Below are 21,249 nucleotides of genomic sequence, written 5' to 3'. Positions count from 1 at the left end.
TCCCCCAGGTACTAACAAGAAACACCTAAAAACTGCCAGGCCTTCAAATGCTAATCAAGGCGGCCAATTGAAACATTCACACCTGGCTCCAACAGACAAGAGTTCTTTCTCCCACCCTGGACTTTCCACAGAAATATAAACCCAATTTTCCTAGTTTCCAACAGACCTCACAACTTCTGAGGATGCCTGCCATAGTGGGTAGGGTTGCTGTGAGTTTTTTGGGGTGTATGGCCATGTTCCAGAAGCATTCTATCCTGACGTTTCACCCACATCTATGGCAGGCATCCTCAGAAGTTTCCAACAGATCCCTCACCCTTTGAGGATGCCTGTCATAGATGTGGGTGAAACATCAGGAGAGAATGCTTCTAGAACATGGCCCTACAACCTGAAAACCCTACAACAATCCAGTGATTCCAGCCATGAAAGGCTTTGACAATTAAAATCTGAATCATGATTTATTTTTTTATTTACCATACTTATATCGTACCTTTCTCAACCCCAAAGGGGACTCAAGGCAGCCTTACAAAGGCAACAATTCAATGCCACATGTACACATACATCAATGCATTTTTTTAAAAACATTAAAAACCAACCAATTAAAACATAAGACTAAAACAACAATTAAAATCACATAATCCAGGTCATATTCCAGGGTCAGTCCGGGTCATCATTAAGTTAAATTATATTCTCTTATTGTACTGTTCCCATTATTGACCAAAAGCCTGATCCTAGAACCATGTTTTTAATTTTTTTCCTGAATGCCAGGAGGGAGGGGACAAATCTAATTTCACTGGGGAGGAAGTTCCATAGACGAGGGGCAACTACTGAGAAGGCCCTGTTTCTCATCCCCACCAGTAATGCTTTGAGGAAGGTGGGACCAAGGGCAGGGCCTCCCCCGAATCATAGAGGGAGATGTGTTTAGACAGAACAATTTAGGGCTTTATAGGCCAAAGCCAGCACTTTGAATTGTGCTTGGTAGCAGACTGGCAGCCAGTGTATGCTCCCCATGATGAATATACTATTGTATGTTGGATATTAATCACAGTTCAGCCATACAGGCCATCACTGGGATTGTGGCGCAGCTGGCTGAGTGTCAGCTGCATTAAGATCACTCTGACCAAAAGGTCATGAGTTCGAAGCCAGCCCGGGTTGGAGTGGGTTTCCAACCAATTGTGTGTAGCCTGTTGTCGACCTTTGCAACCCGAAAGACAGTTGCATCTGTCAAGTAGGAAAATAAGGTACCACCTTAAAGTGTGGGGAGGCTAAATTAACTGATGTATGAGGCCATAAAGAAGACTCCAGCAAAGCATTCCAGTGGGGCAGCATGCGGGGAATGCGGAAGTGCTTCATCAGCATCGCAAATGGACAATGAAAGCGACACCTCCCCTGGTGGCCAGAAAAGGTTAAATAGCCTCTGTCTATGTCTGTAAATGTTTGTATGTCAAAAATTGGCATTAAATGTTTGCCATATATGTGTACACTATAATCTGCCCTGAGTCCCCTGCGGGGTGAGAAGGGCAGAATATAAAAGCTGTAAATAAATAAATAAATAAATAAATAAATAAATAAATAAATAAAATCAGAGCCCCCTTGGTAAACTAATAAAGGCCAAGATCCTGCATCACTGATATAGCTTTCCAGTTATGAATACATAACTGGAATACCCTCTGATATGAGCCTTTCCCAAGCCTATCTTAATGGGTTGCAGCTGCACTAAGTGAGGGTGATCTGTTGCATTGTCTTATCAAGATGCAGCAGGATGATGCTGATGATGTTTCCTGCTTCCTTATGTCAGCAAATCCTGATGCAACAATCAGAAGCAGGACCACATCTCATTGGAGATAATTAGTGCAAAAGGTCTGATGTTATCTTTTTGCATCCTGATTGCTAGCGGAACAGACTTCAGTCACTTGATGCAGCTGCTGGCTAATAAGATAGGTTTGGGGGGAGGCAATAGTTCAAGGATTGTGAACATGAATACCAAATAGTGTAAAATGTGTAAGTTTAGCTTACCAGTTGGTATTCCCTGTTATTTTTCTCGACCGGCATCTTAATTAACACATTCAGAACTGCTCAACAGGATACCAGCCAAGAAAAATAATGTAAAACATTCATTAGTACATAATTGCTACTTTGAAATTCATTGTAGAAACACTTTTGGATTTTGTAGATCAAAAGATAAACAATGGATGGCTGTCCAGATGTTTGGCCATGGCTCCAGTCAGCTCTGTTGCAATTTAATTTGCCCACACCTGTATTAATATAGGTCACCCTCATTTGCATACCTCTTTTTAAACTTTCGAAGGAATCCAGCTCATGACTCTGGGGAAAAGGGAGAGCTGGAGGCAGAGAGCTGAGGTAGAGCCAACTAATTCCTTATATTTTAAAATCATACTCTTAAAAAACAAACTCAGGTAGTTTCTTCTGATGGCCAGAAAAAATGGTAGCCGTGAAAAAAACAGAGATACACACATAGGAAACCTGAGATTTGCAGAAGTGTTTGTGTTTTAACATAACTACTTATGTAGGCAATCCCTCCATGCCCAAGGACAGCGTAATAAGGACTGAGCATGCTCAGCAGCCACAAAAAGAAAATGGGCTGAGAGGGAAGAATATAGTATGTGTGGACTATCTTGGAGAAAGATGTAGCTGACTGGCTTGAATGGGAGCAGTGCTGTTGGAAAATGAAAATCCACTGCAATATTGTGTTGTGGCTCCCAATAGCAGCAACAAATAGTAGCTAACGGCTGACATATTGGCCAACACCAATGAGTTTAAGCATACCTAAGCTCCCGATGGCACAGTGGGTTAAAGTGGGTGAGCTGCTGAGTTTGTTGACCGAAAGGTCGCAGGTTTGAATCCAGGGAGCGGCATGAGCTTCCACTGTCAGCCCCAGCTTCTCCCAACCTAGCTTTTCGAAAACACGCAAATGTGAATAGATCAATAGGTACCACTCCAGGGGGAAGGTAACGGCGCTCCATGCAGTCATGCCGGCCATATGACCTTGGAGGTGTCTATGGGCAATGCTGGCTCTTTGGCTTAGAAATGGAGATGAGCACCACACCCCAGAGTCTGACACAACTGGACTTCATGTCAGGGGAAAACATTTACCTTTACTAAGCACCCTAACACTAGATCTTATCTGATATTGGAAACTAAGCAGAGTTAGTCCTGGTTAGTATTTGGATGGGAGACCACCAATGAATACTAGATGCTGTAGGTTATATTTCAGAGGAAGGAGCTGTCAAAACCACCCCAGAGTATCCCTTGCTCAAGAAACTATATGAAATTCACACAGGTCAACAGGTAACTTGAAGGCATGGACATGCACAGGCATGTAGCCGGGGGGGGGGGGGGGCTTGAGGGGCTTCAGCCCCCCCCCCCCCCGAAATTCTCATGAAGACCATGGTGTGAATCCCCATTCATCCATGGAAACCAACTGGGTCATCTGGGCAAGTCACACTCTCAGATGAAAACAAAGGCAGCCCCCTTCCCCCACCAAATCTTTCCAAAAAGTCAAGTGACAAGTTCGTCTTATGGTCGCCACAAGTTCGGAATAAATTGAAGTTGCACAGCAACAATAAAGGTGCTTGAGACATTTCTTTAAAGCAGTGGTTCTCAACCTGTGGGTCCCCAGGTGTTTTGGCCTACAACTCCCAGAAATCCCAGCCAGTTTGCCCGCTGTTAGGATTTCTGGGAGTTGAAGGCCAAAACATCTGGAGACCCACAGGGTGAGGACCACTGCTTTAAAGGATGATTCATCGGTACCTGTCCAGAACTAACAGATTGGATCCAGCCTTGATGTTTAGAACAGACCAATTGAAATAAGTGCAGCCCAGTCACCACACACTGAAGTCCTAGTAATTTCAATTGGCTAATTCATGTCTATGTAGAGCTAATCTGGTGAGACAAGATGGTGAGGTAATCTTGTAGGGAGAAGTCAAAGTGTAGCTCTGAGACCATGTGGTACACACAGGTTGTTTTGGTGACATTAAAAAAATGGCAATTATTCAAAATCACAAGTGGACTTCTTACCAATTCTTGAGAGATGGTTAGTTTTCTAGCATCTTGGAAGTTAGCATGACCCCACAAGTGTGCCAAAAGCAGAAGAATCTCTTTTGAATCTGCTGAAGTTATCCACTCCTATCATAGGATTCCTCAAGGAAAGGCTGTAATAAAAGCAGATCACCTTGTCTCACATTCAGATAATTTCAAAGTCTAGGGTTATTTTTTGAAGAGATTCTAAGAACTTAGCCTGGAATGTGTCATTTTTGTGCATGTACTAAAGCTGGGAGGGGGGATCACTTTGAAGGTGAAGATACAGCTTCTCAAGGACTTGGATGGAGTGTTTCAAGCTCTGTGAATTGTTCTGGACCAGATGCTCAGATCTAGAAATCAGGTCTAGAAAGAATAAGGCCAGCATATGTTTCTGTATCCAAACCAGAGCAGTACATGGCAACCTCCTTCAACTCACAGTATCTGTCACCTAAAGCCAGCTAACTTGTTAAGGTACATGTCTCAAGCAAAACCCAATGAAGAGGGAAGAGGGAGCAGACTTGTTTTCTGCTGCCCTGGAGACTAGGGGCAGCAGAAAACAATGGCTTCACATTACAGGAAAGGAGATTCCACCTGAACATTAGGAAGAACTTCCTGACTGTATGAACTGTCCAACAGTGGAACTCTCTGCCTCAGAGTGTTGTGGAAGCTCCTTTGTTGGAAGCTTTTAAACAGAGGCTGGACGGCCATCTGTCAGGGGTGCTTTGATTGTTATTTCTTGCATGGCAGGGGGTTGAACTAGATGGCCCATGTGGTCTCTTCCAACTCTATTGTTCTATGATTCCATGAAGTGGGCATTTCAGCATGTATTACTAATAATGCAGTCAGGTAATAAGCCTGCCTTACGCAGCTACCACATTTTCCTTAATGATGAGGCCAGTTACTACATGAAACTTCTGAATTCTCCTGATCTGGATTATATTTTTGGAACTAGGTTTTGATTTGATCAAAAGAATAATGCCTGAGGCCTCGGGTTTTTTCTTTTGTACTGATGACAATAAACAATAAACAATTAGCAATATCCTTCTTGAATTGAGGTGCCCAAAACTGGACACAAGTATTCCTTGTGAGGCCTGACCAAGACAGAATATGGGGTACTATTACTTCCCTAGATCATTCTCAGCAATTTAACTCCAACTCTAAAATTTATCAGGAAGTGGGAAGGGCAATTTTTAGGAAGGGCTACACTTGGAAGGGAATTGTTAGCTATCCTTACCCGTATTTGTTTAAAACTTTGACTCTGTTATCAAAGGCTTTCATGGCCAGAATCACTGGCTTGCAAAATTTCTGGGCTATATGTCCATGTTCCAAAAGCATTATCTCCTGATGTTTCACCCACATCTATGGCAGACATCCTCAGAGGTTGTGAGGCTTGTTGGAAACTACGCAAGCGAGGTTTACATATCTGTGGAATGTCCAGGGTGGGAGAAATAACTTTTGTCTGCTTGAGGCAAGTGTGAATGTTGCCATTGGCCAACTTGATTAGCATGTAATGGCTTTATGGCCTGGCTGATTGCTTTCTAAAGGGATCCTTTGTTGGGAAGTGTTAGCTGGCCCTGATTGATTCTTTTCTGGAATTCCCGTGTTTTTTGAGTGTTGCTCTGTGTAGTCAGACTACACAAAGAAGCCACTGAAATCCACAAGCATGTGAACAATTTCAACAGAAACAAGGAAACCATGAAATTGAACAAAATCTGGCTACCAGTATTTAAAAACTCTAAAATCAGGACAGTATAATATTATTTTTTGGTCGTGTCAGGAGCAATTTGACAAACTGCAAGTCGCTTCTGGTGTGAGAGAATTGGCCATCTGCAAGGACATTGCCCAGGGGACACCCAGATGTTTTGATGTGTTACCATCCTTGTGGGAGGCTTCCCTCATGTCCCTTAATGAGAAGCTGGAACTGATAGAGGGAGCTCATCTGTGCTCTCCCCAGATTCGAACCTGCGACCTGTCGGTCTTCAGTCATGCTGGCACAGGGGTTTAACCCTCTGCACTACCAGGGGCTCCATCAGGACAGTAAATAAAGAGCAACACTCAAAAAACAGCAACCCAAACCTTTGACTGTTTGTAAAGACTTCTTGGAAAATCCTTCCATAAATTCAGAAGAAGTTCCATTCAATTCCATCAGGCGGCACTCTTGGTCTGCGCATCCTTTTCGGAACATACCTTTGGAAAGCTTTCCATGCCTACTCCAATGGAAAAGCTAAACCCTCAATATGACATAATATCGGTTGCAGTAGTAAAATAATAGGATAATACAAGTTAATTGTATTAACAAATCATTTAGCCCAAAGGCAGCGGTACTACATGCAACTTTCGTTTATTAATTTAATTTAATGAACATGAGAACGCAAAATATTTGGCCCTTATTCAAAGCTCCAGCATTGATTGAAAACATTCACAATGTTCAACACTGTTTAATTAAAATGTTTGTATATGATTCAGGATCTTAGGGAGATAACCTAGAACTCATTTCTTGTAATAGGAAATGCCTATTAATCTATCAATTTAGAATGGGATCCTCCAGGTAAGATCCTGGCACTGGGAAGGTGATAGGATCTGATGGTTCATAGGGACCCTTTCAACATGATGACACTAGATGGGTCCCATCCTTCATCCAATTATTTGAGGGTAGTTAATAAGGACGAGTGGAAGCAAATGTTAGAAACAAAATACTTTTCTGAACTACAGTTCTCAGAATCTCACATCCTGGAAGTCTAGTGGTTATGCTGTCTGAAAAACTGTAGGGCAGGCATGGGCAAACTTTCTTTCCAACTTTTTCAATCACCTGGATATGTTGGACCTTTAGTAGAAACCTATTTGGTTTTCCTTATCTTATTACATTCAGGAGAAGCCCAAGACATTTTATATTCTGAAGAAATGGTCAAAATGGCATTTCCCATATAGAAGCTGATCAGCCAAATAACTGAATGCAGTTGGCCTTCCATATCCACAGGTTTTGCATCTATGGATTCAAACAATGAAATCTCAAAAATATTAGTGGGGGTTATAAATCAGCTTTTGGTCAATTTTAGATTTGGTTTGATGCAGTGCTGATTCAGGAAATTGCATTGGATAGACCACATCAGCTCTAGTTTCTGATACAGAACATATGCCGTCCAGTAGTTGCCATCTGCTTGCCCACAGAAAAACATATTTAATTTTTTTATGTTTTTATAAGATTTTATTTAAATACAATAACAACTTACAAAATAGACAAAACCCAAAACAGTGAACATTTTACAAACACATAACCCCACCACCAAGGCCTGAACAAGTATAATTTCCTTCACCATGTATTTATAAATCAGCCATTAATCAAATGTCATCTCCAAAATTCCTGACCAACCAAATTCTGTTGTTTTCCATTTTCGCTCTCTAAGACATATTTAATAAAGACCGACCAGTATGTCTCAAAATCTGACCTGTTAATTTCCCCCCTGAATACCCTCATTTCCATTGTTAGTTTATCGTTTAAAGCTACATTCCAAACTTCCCTATACCATGCATCCAGTGTTAGATTGGTTATTATTTTCCAGTTCTTTGCTATTATAATTCTTCCCACTGTGAGCAAAATAGTCACCAATTCTTTCTTAGTTATTTCTACATTCAGCTTCGTGGTGTCCATTAATAATGCTAACCTAGCATCCGGCATAATATTTGATCCTATAATGTTGTTTATTTCGGTAAATATATCCTTCCAAAAATTCTTCACTTGGGGGCATTCCCACCATAGATGAAAATATGTCACTTTGTGTTTGCCACATCTCCAGCAGAGGTTACTTTGCTTGCTATCCATCTGATGTTGTTTGACTGGCGTAGTATACCATCTCCATATAACTTTGTATACATTTTCTTTTAATCTTATTGATTAAACATATTTAATAACTCTTGGCACTATAAGAGGGTTTCGTGAGACCAGACGCTCTCATTGCAATGATGTAACGAGAGACTGCCTGGAAGCTTCAATTAGTCCAACAGTCGGCAGCCAGGTTGCTCACCGGAGCAGCATACAGGGAGCATGCAATTCCTCTGTTACGCCAGATCCACTGGCTGCTGATCTGCTACCGAGCACAATTCAAAGTACTGGTTTTAACCTTTAAAGCCCTACATGGTTCTGGCCCAGACCTGTCCAAATGCATCTCCCATTATGAACCATCATGAAGTTTAAGATCATCTGGAGAGGCCCTGCTTTCAATCCCACCGCTGTCGCAAATGCAATTGGTGGGGACAAGGTACAGGGCCTTCTCAGCAGTGGCCTCACCGCCTGTGGATTTCCCTCCCCAGGGACATCAGATTGGCCACCTTCCTTTAGAAGGAAACTCAAGACTTGGTTGTGGGACCAAGCGTTTGATCATTGAATAGTGGCAAGTGAGAAGATGACATAAGCAATCTGAAGTGACAATGAACTGACCCGTACTTTGGTTTCAACTGGCTTGTTTTTAACAACTGTTTATTTAATGTTGTTTTAATGAATTTGTTGAATGTTTTTATTATTGAGATGGCACTGAATGGTGTTTGCTTTGAAGCCACCCTGAGTCCCCCCTTGAGGATGAGAAGTGTATGAAATAAAAGAAATAACAACATAAATGTAGTAATGGTGAGGCCACAGACAATATTTTAGTTCTTGCGGACCACTGGTGGTCCACGAACCACAGGTTGGGAACCACTGATATAATGGGAATTGAGCCTCCAGAGATGTTGGTATCCACAGGGGTCTTGGACTGAATACTGCCTGTATTATTTTAATTTGGATGATGCAGTGCTGCCTTGAGGGATGCTGAGTAGTTGAAGGGGCACAAGCCAGACCATGGGTCCATTAAACTTTATTTTGAAATGCCAGACTGCCATTCATAATTGTTCCTATGCCCTCATCTATTACAAAAGACTCTATTACAAAAGAAAAGTGGTTTTCTCTGCCAGTCCTTTCCAAATTAGAATTTTGCATTATCTTTCTTTTGTTTTCATGCCACTGAATCACAGAGTCCACATGATAGAGTTGAAATATGCATTTTTATTTCAGCACCAAGAATAGCCATTTGTTCTGACCTCAATACATTTGGAGAGAGTAAGTTTTAAAAGTACCTTTATCAAACAGACGGTGCCTTGATGACCTTGGTAGTACAGCTTAGATTAATACCTTAAAGCTACTTTCCTCCTCCAAGTCTTTACTCTTACTTATGGTTCTTAAGAGTTCATCATCTTTGTCTTGTATCTGTGTTGTGGATCCTTCTTTCCTTCACATGAAAGCAGGCACACTGCATTTCTGGAAAATATCTTTTTGCCAGTCAAGCAAAAGTGTGATTTTGGGGGGGGGGGGGGGGGGATTGATTTATCCAGAGTTAAAAAACCAAAATTGCCAGGATATGTGAACAAAAATGCATGCAATTCTTGTATCATGTCATTTCCTTTTTTGTCCTCTAAAGATTGCTTGATAGGCAAGTGAATTCATAGTCAGTTCACATAGCCACATTATCCGTGCTCATACCCTTCGATTTAGGACATTTTCTGAATTTCTCTTTTATATAACGCTGCTCACCCTAGGTTAACAAACCTTAAAATAGGGGTTCATTGATCTGTGCCATAATCTTCTAGATCAGTGGTTCTCAACCTTTCTAATGCCGTGACCCCTTAATACAGTTCCTATGGAATCCTTGGATTTGTAGTTTCATGAGCTTTTAGAATTATTTGCCAAAGAGCTATAGTATCTCACCAAACTACACCTAACAGTATTCCATAGGGTAGTGGTTCTCAACTTTCCTAATGCTGCGACCCTGTAATACAGTTCCTCATGTGTTGGTGACTCTCAACCATAAAATTAATTGTTTCTACTTCATAACTGTAATTTTGCTACTGTTATGAATTATAATATAAATATCTGATATGCAGGATGTACTTTCATTCACTGGATCAAATTGGGCGCAAATACCTGATGTGCCCAAATTTGAATACTGGTGGGTTTGAGGAGGGAGTTGATTTTGTCATTTGGGAGTTGTAGTTGCTGGGATTTATAGTTCATCTACAATCAGAGCATTCTGAAATCCACCAATGATGGAATTGAACCAAACTTGGCACACAGAACTTCCATGACCAACAGAAAATACTGGAAGGGTTTGGTGGACCTTGAGTTTTGGAGTTGTAGTTCGCATACATCCAGAGAGCACTGTGGACTCAAACAATGATGGATCTGGACCAAACTTGACATGAATTCTCAAATGTGAAAGCTAGTGGAGTTTGGGGAAAATAGACCTTGACATTTGGGAGTTGTAGTTGCTGGGATTTATAATTCACCTACATTCAAAGAGCATTCTGAACTCCACCAATGATTGAATTTGGCCAAACTTCCCACAGAGAAACCCCATGACCAACAGAAAATACTGTGTTTTCTGAATGTCTTTGGCAACCCCTTTGATACCCCCTCGTGAGCCCTCCAGCGGTCCCGACTCACAGGTTGAGAAACGCTGTTCTAGATGTTGTTGGACTCCATGGAATTGGTACATGCAGTTTCAGTTACGTACGTCTGACAAAATATGTCCCCTCTATGCATTTTGCGGTTTGATTGTAGTATTTTTGAGTCAAAAGTTCTTCATTTCAATGGGATTTATGTATCCATGAGAAGTCTGGGAACATATCCTCTGTTGACATAGGAGTTACACTGTAAAATCAGAAATGCATCCGTCCGTCAGCAAAAACTGGGCGCAAATTCTGGGAAATGAAAAAAATTGAGAAAATTCCATACAAAATAATATGGCTTGTTAGTGAAACCTGTGCATAAATATAATATGTGTTCTCTTGTAGTTTTAGGCAGTAACAGGACAGGACTGATTTCATGACTGAATATATGTGTAACTGTGGAAATAGACTAGAGATAGAGATGCATGCATACAGCTGCCTGGAAATATAACTTCTGGTTTCTCCAGCCCACTCTGGCTGGGAGATAATGTGAGTTTTAGCTGCAAAATGGTTTAGAGTCATCGAGTTGGAAGAGACCTCGTGGGCCATCCAGTCCAACCCCCTGCCAAGAAGCAGGACAAGTCTTGTAGAGTCTTTTCCATAAGATAAGATGTGCTGAGCTGTTTTTGGATTTGCTCCTGCACTTTATGCTGAACAGGACAAGCCAATTGGAGAGCAAATTTGCTGCAATGGTCTGCTAAGAAGACAGGGTTTGAATTGTTTATCTCCCATGAAAACCTACTGGGTGACCTTTGCAAGTCGCATCCTCTCAGTCTTAAAAGAAACTAATGACAAACCTTTGCATAAATATTAGTTATGATGGGGTCAACATAAGTCAAAGTTGACATGAAGGCATGCAACAACACCATCCTGATTACCAAAAGTAAATACATTAATAATGAATAGATTACAGAAAAATAATCCTTTCCATGACTATCTCAGTAAGTGTGGTAGTAATCTAAGCAAAGCTATAAGGACACTAGATTTCTATCATTTTCAATGAGGTGAAAGTTTTCACTTTGGGGTGACATCCTGCTTTTTATCCATCACTTGCCCAATATAGCAAAGGCCATATGTTTAGCCACCTCCTCTGTGACCAAGTATTTGGCTTTATCGGCATGAAGCCCAGCAACAGCAGATGCACCTGATCATGTTCAGGAGGGATTAGTGAGGACAAATCTACAGCAAATCTTCTACCTCCCCGCAAACAATGTGAGTGCCTGGAAGCCTTTAGCCTCACTGACACAGCTCTGCCTCTCTGTAGCTGAGCTGATGTTGAAAAGGGCTAGGAAGAGGCAGCGGAGGGGAAGGAAGAAGAATAAAAGTGAGGAAGGATGACAGAAGGGAGGAAAGGGGGAAAGAGGGAGGGAAGGAAGGAAGGAAGGAGGGAGGGAGGGAGGGAGGAGGGGAGGGCAAAGGGAATGAAGGAAGGAAGGAAGGAAAGAAGGAAAGGGAAGGAAGGAAGGGATCTAAGCGGAAGGAATGGAGGGAGGGAGGGAGGGAGGGAGGAAAGTGTGTAAGGGCAAAGGAAGGAAGGAAGGAAGAGAAGAAGGGAAGGGAGGAAAGAAAGAGTGTAAGGGCAAAGAAAGAGGCAAAGAAAGAAAGAAAGAAAGAAAGAAAGAAAGAGAGGGAGGGAGGAAGAGAGGGAGAGTGCAGGAAGAATGAAAGGTAGGAAAGAAGGGCAGAAACAAAAAGGAAGAGGAAAGAAAGGAGGAAGTGAGCCAAGAAAATTAAAAAGCACATTTTCACTTTAAAAAATATATTTCTTTATTATTATTTTCTTTTTTGGTCTCTCCACCTCCAGCTCTACACTATTCTAGATTGCATTTAGCCGCTTGCATTTAAAATCTTGACCTCTTTGCTTAGAAACAGTCTAAGTGAAAGAGGAAATCGGTAATTCAAGAAAGGAGGAGGGCTGACTTAAGAGCCTTAGCGAATTTAGAGTAAAGAAGTGGTTAAGGATCCAGATGATTTAATCCAGTTTTAAGAAAAGGTTTTACAGTGAGCAATTAGATGCTGGTTAAGGAATTAATCACTAATGGGTCATTAACTTTGACTGCCATTGTACAGTTAACAAGCTGAGGCAGGATTATTAGACCCGGCACCCAATTAAGGAGAAGATATTTATAAAAAAAAAGAAAAGAAAAAGAAAAAAGGAACCCACAAAACTCTACAAGTGGAGTCTCAAAATGCGGCAGAACTTTATCTACTCTTTATTTCCCTTCTTCCTCGACATCTGCAAATTTAAATGATTTTTGTAATGCATTTCAGTTATCCATGTATGAGCTGATGAAAGGGTTTTTAAAAAATAATTACAGCAACAATTGGCTTCAATTCAGTTGTTAAGTAGAGTAGACCAATTGCATAGCAAAACAACACAAAAGTAGGTTTTGTTGATTCAATGGGTCTGCGCTGGCTGGAACTAACAATTGGATTTTGAGTCTCTTTAATCTGGTGGTTTTCAAACTTTCTACTTTCTGAGCATTTTCAATGAGGTAATTGTGTTAATTTGTTTCAGCATGACAACAACAACAAAACCCAGGGGGCTTTTTAATGGAGGAGAGCCCACTTCCCCTGTGCAGCCAAAAAAGTACATTTTGATCCACAAATGTGACCGTTGTCAAGCTTGTGGTTTACTGGGAAATACCTTATCTATCCTTCTATTTTTCTTGTTTCCACACATGACATTAGAAGTGATTCTAGTGTTGTTTTTGTGCCCATGTATGAATGTTGATGCTGAGTAACAGAAAAGCCAAACTAAAAAGAAGAAATTATCTGCAGACTTCAATAAACTATTGATCAAGAATGGCCAGCTTCAGTTCAGAGAGTTAGATTAGTCCTCTAGGACCCTTATATTTTTTCATTACTCACCAATGTTTTTAAATACCAAACTCAGAATAATCCATGCCATAGTATCTCCAAATTATATCCATGAAAGCTGGAAAGTGAAAAGTAATAGGAAAAAATCCAATTAAATTAGAACAGTGGTTCCCAACCTGTGGTCCGTGGACCACCAGTGATCCACAAGAACGAAAATATGGTCCGCAGCCTCACCATTACTACACCGTTGCCTCAAAACCGCATGACGAGAGTGACTGGTCTCATGAAACCCTCTTATAGTGCCAAGGCAACGGGGATATTGAGAGGGAAGAGGCTGACTACTCACGAAAGATTACTACTACCTCATCAGCTCTAGATTATTGAATGTGGTTTTCTGTGAGCGAGCAGGTGGCGACTACTGGATGGCATATGTTCTGTATCCGAAACTAGAGCTGATGTGGTCTAGCCAATGCAATTGTCTGAATCTGCATCCCAAATAACCAAATCAAATCTAAAGTTGACCAAAAACTGATTTGTAACCTTTTTGGTATTAATATTGGAGAGTGGTCCTTGGTCAAAGTGGTCACTGGTCAAAAAAAAGAGGTTGGGAACTACTGAATTAGAACATGGTGCTGAAGGAGAATTCTGATCAGTTAAAGAGACAGATGAATTTGAGCCAATCAAGCGAGCACGACTCAGCTGAGGCTGTCCTAATTTGAACATATCATGAGATGACATGACTCATTGGAAAACACTATATTATGAGGGTTGAATGGAAGTAATGCCTCCACCTTCGTAACCCTTCAACAGATGGCAGTACTGGTATGTGGCAGGTACTGGCTTGTTCAGTAGACTCTCCTCTACAGTTTCATTTTGGTGGGAAGCCTTAGCATTGAATGGTTGTATTGTTAAAGTGCAAAGTATGGAACCCTGCACAGACAGTCGGTCAATGCGACTTAAGCAATGTGCAGTCATTGAATTCTTGACAGCAGAAGGTGTCGTCCCAAAGGAGATTCATCAGAAAATGCAAGCTGTTTATGGTGATTGTGTTGATGTGAGTACTGTGTGTCATTGGGTGAGTAAGTTTAAAGATGCTGAGGTGGGAACATCTGATTTGCATGACAAAGAGTTGGATGTCCTGGACAGCAATCACTAAGTTTCACAAACAAAAGCTTGACAGATTGATTCAGGGTGATGGCCATATCACCCAGAGCGAAATTTCAAGCACCATCGGCATTTTACAAGAACGTGTGGGTCACATTATTGCTTTGCTTGGCTATCGGAAGATCTGTGCACAATGGGTACCCAGGATGCTGATGCCTGAAATGAAAGCGCACAGCAGAACTTCAGAGACTGGATCTCACCACCATATGGCATCCTCCATACAGTTCAAATTTAGCACTGCCTGACTTCCATTTGTTCCCGATAATGAAAGAAGATCTGTGGGGACATCATTATGCTTCTGATGAAGATGTTGAGAGAACTATGAGACACTGGTTGCGGAAACAGAATGCCAACTTCTTCCGTGACGGCTTCAGAAAACATGTTCATCGTTGGCAGAAATGTATCCAATTGTCTGGTAATTATGTAGAAAAGTGAAGAGTGGTAGTTAAAGAGCACATTCTAAGGATTATTTCTGTGTTTGATTTATTAAAATATTCCTATCCAAACCAAAATAACAAAGGTGGAGGCATTACTTTTCATTCAACCCTCATAATTGGTAAAGTGGAAGTCAGAAGGAAAAGAGGAAGACAGGGCTAAAGGTGGATTGATTCAATCAAGGAAGCCATAGCCAGAGTTTACAAGACTTAAGTAGGGTAATTGTTTATTGACTCTTGGAAATACCTCATTCATTGTACCACTGTAAATCAAAGTCTTGTTTGGCAAATAACAAAAAATAACTAATTTTATTGAATTGAAAAAACCCCCACAAATATTGATAGATAACATCTCATTTCAAGCAGTACCGAGTCATCTACAGAGAGTTGCTCTGTATTTCTCTTCCATGGGAAGGGTCAGGCAGAATCTCCTTAAGTGATGAGCTCCAAAATGTATTTTAATATGATGCCGTTATTTGACTCAATCCATGGGAAGACCCAAGTAAGAAATAATAATATTATCATAAGAACAGTAGTTATCATAGGATGCTTTTGTCATTGTGCAAGTAAGTCAACTTTTAAGTGGATAAGACAGCAGTTTGGATGTCAATATTTCAAATAGGTAAATGGGTAAATGGGCCAGTCAACGTTTGGAAAAATGCCTTTCGGAAGACCACATGGGAGTTATAGCCTATTTTTGAGAAACTGCCTTTCTCTCAAAGTCCGGTTCCTCATTTTGGAAGGGACACATTGTTTCCCCAAGCAAGTCCTCCTGGCTGCTTTTCTGATAGCTTGCAAGCCACCCAAAGCAAGCCATTGTCTGCCTGCCATTCTGGGCTTGTCGACTTGGTTACAAGAGAAAGGAGAAGGCCAAAGGGTTTGGAAGGAGAAGGAAGGAGGAGAGAGGGCTGTTTTCAAAATACAGCGATTCCCATTATTATCTGAGAAAAGAAGCCCTCCAGTTGAGAAATGGGAGCGCCATTGTTGGGCAGCCCCGTCAGGGAGGGATGTGGAGAAATTGCGAAGGTTAAAAAGCTCCCCTAAACGAAGCCGAACAAAGATGACGAGCTTGTTTCTGACAGGCCCCCTGAAAGATACGCACAGATTGTGAAAATATAATTAGAGGCCTCTCTTTGTCTGCCCACAATGAGTGGGAAATGTTGAAAGAAGAGGTCCTCCACTCTTTATTGAACCATCCTGCCCAGGAGACAATGCCGGGGCTTGTGAGCCCGCGTCTTCTCTAGTGAGAAACGTTAATTGCCACAATTTCCAGAGTGTGTAAAGCACCCTGTGCCCAAGGAAGAGGGGCAGAGGCGAGGGAGGGAGTGTTTTATTTAAAAGGTTCTCAGCCCCATTAAATGTGGTAACAGAGATAATGAAAAATAAAAAAATCCTTGTGTGTGTGTGTTTTTTTTAAAAAAAAATTCAACCCAGCTTGGACAATAGCAATGGGCTTGGTGCAGATGGGCAACTGTGGCTGATTCTCATCCTCAGGGTCAACCATGTTGAGATGGCTGAGACATTTCCGTACTTTTGTTCTGGGAAATCAGCTCCTTCTTACAAAAAATGATGGTATGGGATTGCCAGGAAGGATTTGGTAGAAAATTGGAGTGAGACATACAAATAAATAAATAAATAGATAGATAAATAAATAGATAAATGAAATCAAGGACCACCAGGACTTTGGAAGGAAGTGGACCTCCCCTAGACATCAGACCACCCACCAGGCATGAAATACAGAGACCCGATCTTGGAATAGTTACTTTCTTTGAATGGTAACTTCCCAACTTCTTGAGCCCTCATGATTACTTAGCACATTGGTTTTAGGATTCTGGGAATGGTACATGCTGCGTATCCCATATCCGAAATACTTGGGACCAGAAGTCTTTTGGATTTTAGATTTTTTTCAGATTTTGGAATATCCATGTTTGCATATATGTACATGATGAGGTATCTTTGAGATGGGACCCAAATCTAATCATGAAATTCATGTATGTTTCATATGCAATTTATACGCATATGCAACATTTTAAACCATTTCGTTCATCAAACAAAGTTTGTATACACTGAACCAGCAGCATGCAACAATGTCACAATCTCAATTGCCCATGAAGACAATTCTGAATTTGAGAGTAACTTGAATTTGGGGATTCAGAATAGGGGATGGTCAGTCTGTAGTGTAAGTTATTATTCCAAGCTGTGAAAAGAATTTAAGACAGCTTTTTCAAGGGCACAACTAAGTCTTCAATCCTATACTTACCTGGAAACTCTGGGAGTAAATCCTATTGAACTCAGTTGAACTATGTTTTGAGTGGATATGCATACACTAGCATTCTGAAAATATTGTATCACTTTAAAGCAGCGTTTCTCAACCTGGGGGGGGGGGGAGTCATGAGGGGGGTGTTAGAGTAGTCACCAGAAACCATCAGAAAACACAGGATTTTCTGTTGGTCATGGGGTCTGTGTCAGAAGTTTGGCCCAATTCTATCATTCGTGGGGTTCAGCATGCTCTTTCATTGTAAGTGAACTATACATCCCTTAACTACAACAAATGTCAAGGTCTATTTTCCCCCAAACTCCACCAGTCTTCATATTTGGGCATATTGAGTATTTGTGCCAAGTATGGTCCAGATCCATCATGGTTTGAGTCAGCAGTGCTCTCTGGATGTAGGTGAACTACAACTTCAAAACTCAAGTTCAATGCCCACCAAACCCTTCCAGTATTTTCTGTTGGTCATGGCAGTTCTGTGTACCAAGTTTGGTTCAATTCCATCACTGGTGGAGTTCAGAATGCTCTTTGAGTGTGGGTGAACTATAAATTCCAGCAACTACAACTCCCAAATGACAAAATCAATCCCCCTCCCCAACCCCACCTGTATCCAAATTTGGGCGTATTGGATATTTGTGCCAAATTTGGTCTAGTGAATGAAAATACATCCTGCATATCAGATATTTACATTACGATTTGTAACAGTAGCAAAATTATGGCTATGAATTAGCAACAAAATAATGTTATGGGTGGGGGTTTCCACAACATGAGGAATTGTATTAAGTGGTTGTAGCATTAGGAAGGTTGAGAACCACTGCTTTAAAGAGTAGAAAATGAGAAATTAGTTTAACTTTTTTCAGAATCACAACGCACTTTTAGCTGAAACAAGGGATTTAGTCCTGTGGGATTTGTTTTGGTTTGACAACTTTATGCTCAACCAAATAGAGTCAAGAGGAAGAAAAAATACACACAAATATGAAAGAATTTCAAGGGCAGGAATTTGTTGTATCAGAAAGTCATCTACTTTGAAAACTCTATGAGAAGACAATCCAAAGAACTAGTGTGGAAAATGAGACCCTTCCGAAAACAAAGATAAGAATAAATACAGTGTTTCCTCACTACTTCGTGGTTCGTTTTTAACAGATTCACTGTTTTGCGGGTTTTTGAAAATATTAATAAAAATATAAAATATTAAACATTTACGTATTAAATATTGGAGGCCAGGGAGGCCAGGGACCCCGAAGTGTGGCAGCCTGAGGTGCAGCAGGAAAGGCCTGCTTCCCTGGTTCTGGAGGCTCTGTGGAGGCCAGGGAGGCAGGCGGGTACCCTTGGGATGGGCCAGGAGGCAGGTAAGGAAGTGCAGTAAGAAAATAATATATAAAATATATAAAAGCATGTATAAATATTAAAATTAATATGACGTCCCTACTTTGCGGATTTTTACTTATTGCGGGTGGTCCTGGAACAGAACCCCCGCGATAAGTGAGGGAACACTGTAGAACTGTGCCTAAGAATGTAGTTGGACCTAAATATCCTAAAGGCACTAGATCCCATCTAATCTTGGAAGCTAAGCAAGATCAGGCCTGGTTCATATTTAGATAGGAGACAAACAGTGAAAACTATAGAGCAAGATCATGATATCATGCAATTGAGCAGGAACGGTGGTGCAGTGGGTTACAGGACTGAAGACCGACAGGTCGCAGGTTCGAATCCAGGGAGAGGCAGATGAGCTCCTTCTATCAGCTCCAGCTCCTCATGCGGGGACATGAGAGAAGCCTCCCACAAGGATGATAAAAACATCAAATCATCCAGGCGTCCTCTGGGCAACGTCCTTGCAGACGGCCAATTCTCTCACACCAGAAGTGACTTGCTCCTGACACAACAAAATAAAATAAAATAAAAAGCAGGAACACATAGGCAGACGAGAAATATTTTAGAAAAAAAATCTAGGTGTCCCAAGACAATGAGCCTGGCCTTGTGGTTCAGGGAAAAGCATTTGCCTCCTTCTCTCTGTGCCAGATAAAACCCACTTTGCCCCGCATGCACCCAAAGTGAGAATTCTCTCAAAACCTTCAAGCTGAAAGCAGGATTTGTTTATTCAGTTTCGAAATAAGAGCATGATTGTTGACCTTTTAGTTCAAATGTGCCACACTTCGCAGTGACTGCTTCAGAAGCCGCAAGGGTCTATAGTGGCAAGGAAGGATTTGAGTCATAGCTACATTTATAGCAGAATGAGACATGACACTTTAGATGCAGGTGGAGGATCAGATAGATCAGCTTTTCCAATGCTACCTCATACTGCCCTGCACTTGGCACATCCACAAGTTTCTGGCTGTATCTGATGGATTTGCTAATAGTCTTCTGGCTGCACTTGCACAAAAAACCCTTTTGAGCTGTGCTGGTAGATATGTTTGAGTTGTGCTAAGTTTAGCACATCTGCAAATAAGGTTCTAGTCGAGCCAAGTCCCCTAGCAAATAAGGTTCTAGTTCTGCCTCCTTCTGTTCTCTTGGTTATATAGTGATAAAGAATGTGTGCCTAGGTTAATTTTAAAAGGTGAATTATTTCCACTGATACCCTGAAGTCATACTCTTGTTACATTCCATGTGAACCTCTGGCCTTGGGTCTTGAGATGTGCTATGGAAAATATTCCCGCAGAGTCTTGAGCCACCAGGTTTAAGGCTATAATCCATTGCTTGAGAACTTAAGCATGCCTACTTTTAGTCATTCACTGTCATTTAGAAACAGCCCTCCAAAGTATTTTGCTAGCCAACAAGGCACCTGTTCCATGAACAAAGTTTGACAGAAGCAACAGCAGGTCAAGCTTAGAAGATGTAGGATTAGGTCCAGGACATATGGCCTATCTTATCTTCTGAAAGAACCTGCTTGTTTCCACAGGACCAAAGAGGTCTTCCCCTCAGATCTCACACTTCACAGGTACAGCTCCTGGGAACATGAAAGAGGACCTTCTTGGTAGATGGCCCTACAATGCAGAACTCAATCCTTTTGAAGGCCAGAATGCCCTCCCTCTCTTTGTTGTTCTTTTGGTAACAGGCAAAGATGTAAGTGTTGTATTGTGCAACTTTTTTTAAAAAAAAATGAGTGCTTATTTTGAATACAGGGATATTAGATCATTCCCCTCCCTCCTGACTTTCTAAAAAAAAGTAAAAACTTGGCTCTTTGAGCAAGCTTTTGAGAATGCAGCAGAATAGATAACATGAAACTATGAATGATAAACATGGAAGGGCCAGACGATGTTACTGGAAAACGATTTTGACAAGATGACATCGGTGATTACATGTTTTAATGGTTTTTATATATGTTTTGGAGCCCCCGGTGGCACAGTGGGTTAAAGCGCTGAGCTGCTGAGCTTGTTGACCAAAAGGTCGCAGGTTCGAATCCGGGGAGCGGTGTGAACTCCCGCTGTCAGCCCCAGCTTCTGCCAACCTAGCAGTTCGAAAACATGCAAATGTGAGTAGATCAATAGGTGCCACTCTGGAGGGAAGGTAACAGCGCTTCATGCAGTCATGCTGGCCACATGACCTTGGAGGTGTCTATGGAAAACGCCAGCTCTTCAGCTTAGAAATGGAGATGAGCACCATACCCCAGAGTCGGACACGACTGGACTTCATGTCAGGGGGAAACCTTTACCTTTACCTATATATGTTTTTATATTGGTATGTTGACTGTTTTTAATCACACTTTAATGAATGCATGGCATCAAATCATGCCAATATGTAACCCGCCTTGAATCGCTTTATGGTTGAGAAAGGCGGGCTATAAATGTCGTAAATAAATAAAATAAATACAGTTAATAGTTTAATTTTGGTTTGTCGTTTTGTATATTTTTGTATATTTTGTAGTTTTGCCTACCAGCATTCAACAAAATATGCCCTTTCTAGAAATTGTCTAGGTCTTCCAGGTGATTTTATGGTATACTCCTGCCAGAAGTTAACATAGAGTCACATTGGGGAACCTAAGAAATTCACTGGGAATTTTCTAGTTCCTTCTGGTCAAAATTATAGAGCCATTCATTTCAGTAGGCTTTGCTA

Source organism: Anolis sagrei, chromosome 2, assembly GCF_037176765.1.
Source record: "Anolis sagrei isolate rAnoSag1 chromosome 2, rAnoSag1.mat, whole genome shotgun sequence".
NCBI lineage: Eukaryota > Metazoa > Chordata > Lepidosauria > Squamata > Dactyloidae > Anolis > Anolis sagrei.
This window is presented reverse-complemented; position numbering follows the sequence as displayed.